Source organism: Vulpes lagopus, chromosome 1 (genome assembly GCF_018345385.1).
Source record: "Vulpes lagopus strain Blue_001 chromosome 1, ASM1834538v1, whole genome shotgun sequence".
Taxonomy (NCBI): domain Eukaryota; kingdom Metazoa; phylum Chordata; class Mammalia; order Carnivora; family Canidae; genus Vulpes; species Vulpes lagopus.
The window spans coordinates 33,072,689-33,078,772 of NC_054824.1; positions in this window are offsets into that span (position 1 = coordinate 33,072,689).

Below are 6,084 nucleotides of genomic sequence, written 5' to 3' on the forward strand. Positions count from 1 at the left end.
ACACAGGCAGAAGGAGAAGCAGGCTCCATGCAGGGAGCCCGACGTGGGACTCGATCCTGTGTCCCCAGGGTCACGCCCTGGGCGGAAGGCGGCGCCGAACCGCTGAGCCACCCGAGCTGCCCTGGGATTTGTCTTCTACTTCTGTGAGGCCGGTCAGCGATTGTCCCCAGCCTTGTCTAATTTGACTTTACCTTTGCTCTCGGGCACGGCTCTTGGAGGCTCCACAGCGCCGTGGTACGCGAGACTTTTGTTGGAAGGAACCGCTCTCTGCCAGTTTGGTCGTGGGAGTTGATAATTCCTGGAGTTTTCAGTTTCATGGTCTCTCAAGTCATATTGGTAATACATTTCACATTTGCAGTATAGTTTTAAGTGCTTGTCATATGGGAAGCAAAGGAAAAAAAAGCAGTGGATAGCATACCCAGTAGGAGTAATAGATCTGACATAATTTTCAGCTTTGAATTTTCTCTAAAATGCCTAGAATGGTACTGGCTTTGCGTATGGACAGGAGAGAGACCCAACAGGTAGCAAAGCACATGCAACACGGACACTCTTGGGCCAGTACAACTTACACTGTATCTGTATCTCTTTCTTCTTGCTTTCTTTTTCTTTTCTTTTCTTTCTTTTTATTTTATTTTATTATTTTATTTTATTTATTTTATTTTATTTTATTTTATTTTATTTTATTTATTCCTGAGATACACAGGGAGAGAGAGAGGCAGAGACACAGGCAGAGAGAGAAGCAGGCTCCATGCAGGGAGCCCGACGTGGGACTCGATCCCGGGTCTCAGGATCACAACCTGGGCTGAAGGCGGCCTAACCCACTGAGCCGCCCGGGCTGCCCATCTGTACCTCTTTATTGAGGGGGAGGGTTCGCGAATTTCAACTCACTGATCCCCATTAGAGGGGATTTCTTATCACTAAGTATGTAAAAGATATTTTTATATAGATAGTATCCCTTCTGTCCCACGAGAAAAAAAAAACAAAACCACTCCACATTTAAAAAATAACTAATTAAAAAAAAGCTAACCATTCTCTTGAAAGGAACCTGAAAAGGCCTACTAACAATCTTCATGAAGTTTTTTCTTTATCATTTTTCTTATTCTTGATTAGTAAGATAAAAATATTCAACTAAATCAGATGTACCTCCTTCCCTCTTTCATTTGGTTCATATCCCGGGTAAAGTAATTTTGTATCTATTTTGATGTTTATTGTTAGCTAAAAATGATTATGTGATACTGTTTTAATAAAAACTTTTCCTCCATAATTTTTCTTATAATTTGAAACACCCAAAATAATGTTTCTTGAATTTGGTGGAAAATACTTTTCCCTAATGATAAATGTGGAGCAATATAATCTCCAAAATGAATTATTGAATGAATGAATGAATGTCTTTAGTACAAAGCAACAGGGGTTTTAAGTACATTTAAGTATTTAGGATATGATAAAAACAGATTTAAAATAAGTGGGAAAATAAGTAAATGGTACAGGGGTAATGGGTTAGCTATATGAAAAAAGAATTGATCTGTATCTTATATAGTGAAAGTAAAATTCAGATGAGATTAAAAAAAGAATTGGAAGAAGATAAAGGTGAACATAAATATAATGGAGAATGGAAGAAATTTCTTAAGTATCTACCTACCATCTAACTGTCATCTATCCATCTGTCATATCTATCTGCCTTCCTATTATTTATTATCTACTCATCCATCCTATCTACCTATCAATTACTATCTATTATCTATCCATCCATTCTCTCTACATTTCACCCAGTCTATCATCTATCCATCCATTCATAATATCTGTTTATATGTCATCTGTTGTCTTTATCTATCTAATTCTGTGTGGACTAGAAAAATGGAAGAACTTTCTAAGCACAATTTCAAATGTAGCAACCATAAGGAAAAGTTTGAAAAATTTTACTGCACTAAAAATATTTTAGTATATAAAACAAAACAGAAAGGTGAGGGGGGCAAAATAAATTGGGAGAAATATTTGTAGCATTTATTTTGTATAAAAGGCTTTAATGTTTAGAGAGCTCTTACCAGAAGAAAATAGAAGAAAAATGGATAATGAACACAGGCAAACAATTAGTAGGCTGGACCCATTTTTTTTTTTTTAATAAAGACTTTATTTATTTATGAGAGACACAAAGAGAGGCAGAGACACAGGCAGAGGGAGGAGAAGCAGGATCCATGCAAGGAGCCTGATGAGGGACTTGATCCCCAGAATCCAGGATCAGGCCCTGAACCAAAGGCAGATGCTCCCACCCAGGTGTCCCCAGCTAGACCTGTTTTAACAACATACCATGGACTAACTGGCTTAACAGAAATTTATTTTCTCACAGTTCTGTAGGCTAAAAGTCCAAGATCAAGATGTCCACAGTTTTAGTGGCTCCTGAGGCCTTTTTACTTGATTGCAGACACTGTTCTCACTGTGTCTTTCCATGGCCTTCCTTATGTTGGCAAGCATTCCTGGGGTTTCTTCCTCTTCTTGTTAAGAGCATCAATCCCTAGTGATTTGGGCTCACATACTTATAGCCTAATTTAACCTTAATTTCTTCTTTAAAGGCTATATGTCTAAATAGAGTCACATTTAGGGGGATTAGTACTTCAACATATGAATGAGAAGTGGGAGACACATAATTCATATAACATAAACCAATAAAGCAGAAATACTACAGTCTGTGACATGAGGGAAGAATGAAAAGTGTTTATTTTCACCAGTAGTTAAATGCAAATTTAAATATAGTAGAATTAACTTTTTTTTTGAATCAGTTATTTTGGCAAGTAATAAAGGCAGTAGGAATGAAGATGAAATAGGAAAAAGTAATTTTGAAAGAAGAATGAAATTGTTCTTGGTGACAGAACTGTATAGTAAGTAAGAGAGAAAGATAAGCCAAAGATGACTTTGAGGTTTTCAGCCAGGATAACTTGGGAGAATAAATGAGTATGATGGAATTTATCTGTTCAGCTTATAACAGGGTCAAGGCAATGCTTCTAGCAACCATTTTTAATAAGATGACTCTCTCCACAATTTGTTTGGATCTGGAATAGGCACCTTATTCAACCTGGGCCAGTTAGAGGTATTTTTTGGCTTTGTTTGTTTCATTTGGTTTTTAGAATGGAAATTTATATTTATACCAAATTTAAAAAATTAAGTCTCTCAGATGGTGGGCCATGACATACATTCTTCTTTACATATAAAACTTTGACAGAGATAGATTGACCATTTTCCACATACCATTTCTAGTAGAGAAGGAGAAAATGAGAGTGTATAGAGAAAGGGAGAGAAAATGAGAGAAAGAGATGAAATCATACATTCAGAGGGAAACAGAGAGGAGATGGAGGAAGAATTCAGATACAATTCCAGTCTGTTCCTAGAAATTTCCTTAGGCCTGGTTTTATTCATGCCCTGGAGTTTTATAAAATAGCCTTATATCCTTGTCATAAAATCTCCCCAACTTTTTCTTTTTTTTTTTCCAGAGGTAGCTTTACTTAGTTTTGTTATCTTAAAATTGAAAATATTGGCTGATTATAGTAGATAAGAGGAGATGAATTCAAAGTTGACTTGTATAGTTTTTAGCCTTAAATGATTTATTGAGCTCCACACAAAGTAGATCATTAAGTAAAAGCTCAAAACTTTACCCTTTGAGAAAATTTTGCTTTCCATTGTCATTCAAGGATACACTGAGTAATGCTGTCATGCAGTTGTTTTCCATTTCTGACTGGAGCTTGCTTTATTGAGCCTGCGATCCATATATCTACATAAGGGCTGAGGTTTTTTTCCTCCTCCTTTGGCTGTTCTTACAGGAACCCCCACCATAACCATTGGTGTGAGCTGACAGTGGTATTCTCGTGCAACCTTGGTATGTGGAATGGGAGTCTGGGATACCTGCTCATGCAACATGGTTATGCTTTCTGATTCTGCTCATACTTGGTGTCCCAGATGTACTGTTTTCATCTTTTGTTGGATTTCTGCTGGGCTGCCTGCCTATATGATTTGGAGTGTCTGACAGAACCCAGCTTATGAAAGCAGTTCTGAATATTTAGAAAACCAAAATGAGGGAATGGAGCAATATATTCCAAATGCTATGGGAAAAAAATAAATTAACCTAGAAGTGTGTGTTAAACTGTTCCTCATGAATGAAGGAAAATAGAGATATTTTCAGATGTTCAAAACTTAAAGGAGTTTACTATCCATAGATTCTAAACTGTTATCATAGAATATGCCTCTGTGATATTACTAAGTTCAAAAGGAAGCCATGGCATGGAAGAAACAACAATGATCACAGAAATTTATAACATGTAAAAAAATGTAATTATTGAAAATGACTTCTTTGTGTGTGGGTGGTTAGGCAAAAATTGAAACGTTCATGGCATCTAGTTAAAACATCTTAAGGTCCTTGGCTTGTTCAAAAAGAGACTGACGGATACTGAATTACATTGTACTTTGTTGTAATATTTTGTAGTTAATTACCTATGGAAAATATATAAATAAATGAAGAGATCAAAGGAGGCAGAAAAGAAGGCTCAAAGACATAGGAAGATTAAAATAGCACAATGTTATGAGCCACAGGATGTAAAACTTTCAAAAAAGGAAAGGTGATTGGGATCCCTGGGTGGCGCAGCGGTTTAGAGCCTGTCTTTGGCCCAGGGCCCGATCCTGGAGACCCGGGATCGAATCCCATGTCGGGCTCCCGGTGCATGGAGCCTGCTTCTCCCTCTGCCTGTGTCTCTGCTTCTCTCTCTCTCTCTGTGTGACTGTAATAAATAAAAAAAAATTTAAAAAAAGGAAAGGTGATTAATAATGCCAAATGATACACAGACAGTTAAAAAACTGAGGTTATAGATATCTATTGAATATAATATTTACAAAGTTATTAGTGACCTTCAAAGAACTGATTCACTGGGAACTGGTTGACAAAGTGTTAAGGGATGAGTGAGTGAGTAGAAAAAGGAAAGATGGATAAGTATTCAATACTATCTGAAGATTTTCTTTCTTTTTTTTTTTTAAGAAAAAATATTTGGATTCAGGCTTTCCAGAAATGAAGATAATATGCTACCTTATCTTATAAATACCCTAGACACCAGAAATAGTTCTTCTTCTCTTTTCTCATTCTTTTGAGGTCTGTTTTTTGCTTTCTTACAGGTTAAAGATGTTTAACTTCTGGTACCTGGAATGATACAGGTAGAAACAAGATAGTGGGCATAGGAAATGCTGTATCCATGGGAACTTCTGACAGTCAGCTTTATTTCTTTCTATCCTCTGCCAACCTGACACAGACTTCCAGTTCCAGAGTCTAATAAGTATATCTTAATCTTGAAAGTTACAAATTAGTACAGAAAAATTTCTCTCAAGTGCATCTCTACTCTGAGGGAAAATAAACATGCAACTTTCTCCCTACTGTAGCATCTTGTTAGGCTGGGGTGTCCTATATATTGCTGTTGGATTGGAAACCACACTTGACTGACCTCTTGAACACTTCAGTTTTTCAGATAAGCTTTTGGTTTAAATCTTCTCTCGCTGCACTCATTTTTTTCTTTAATCCATTTCACATCACTGGCCTTGGCTGATATTGTCTGGCTTATTTTTGATATTCACATGTTTGGCTGCATAATATAACTACTTAGAGTTTTATTTGTTTATACAAAAGAGTGGATGTCTCAATTAGGGGAGAAATAATATTTTATAAATGCTAATATAGTGATAGTAACAATTACTAGTTGTAATTATATTTTAACATATTTATACTATTCTTATTCAAGAGATTAAGAAATATTTGATAGCTTGTTCGTAAACTTAAGCTATGAAACTTTCACTGGGTAAAGACTGCTTCTTGATATTAATTCCCTTTGAAAATAGGAAATTAGAAATAAGTTTGCCAAGATATTTTATTTTATTATTATTTTTTAAATTTTATTTATTTATTCATGAGAGACACACAGGGAGAGAGGCAGAGACCTGGGCAGAGGGAGAAGTAGGCTCCATGTAGGGAGCCTGATGTGGGACTCGATCCTGGGACTCCAGGATCATGCCATGGGCTGAAGGCAGGCACTTAACCTCTGAGCCACCCAGGTGTCCTAT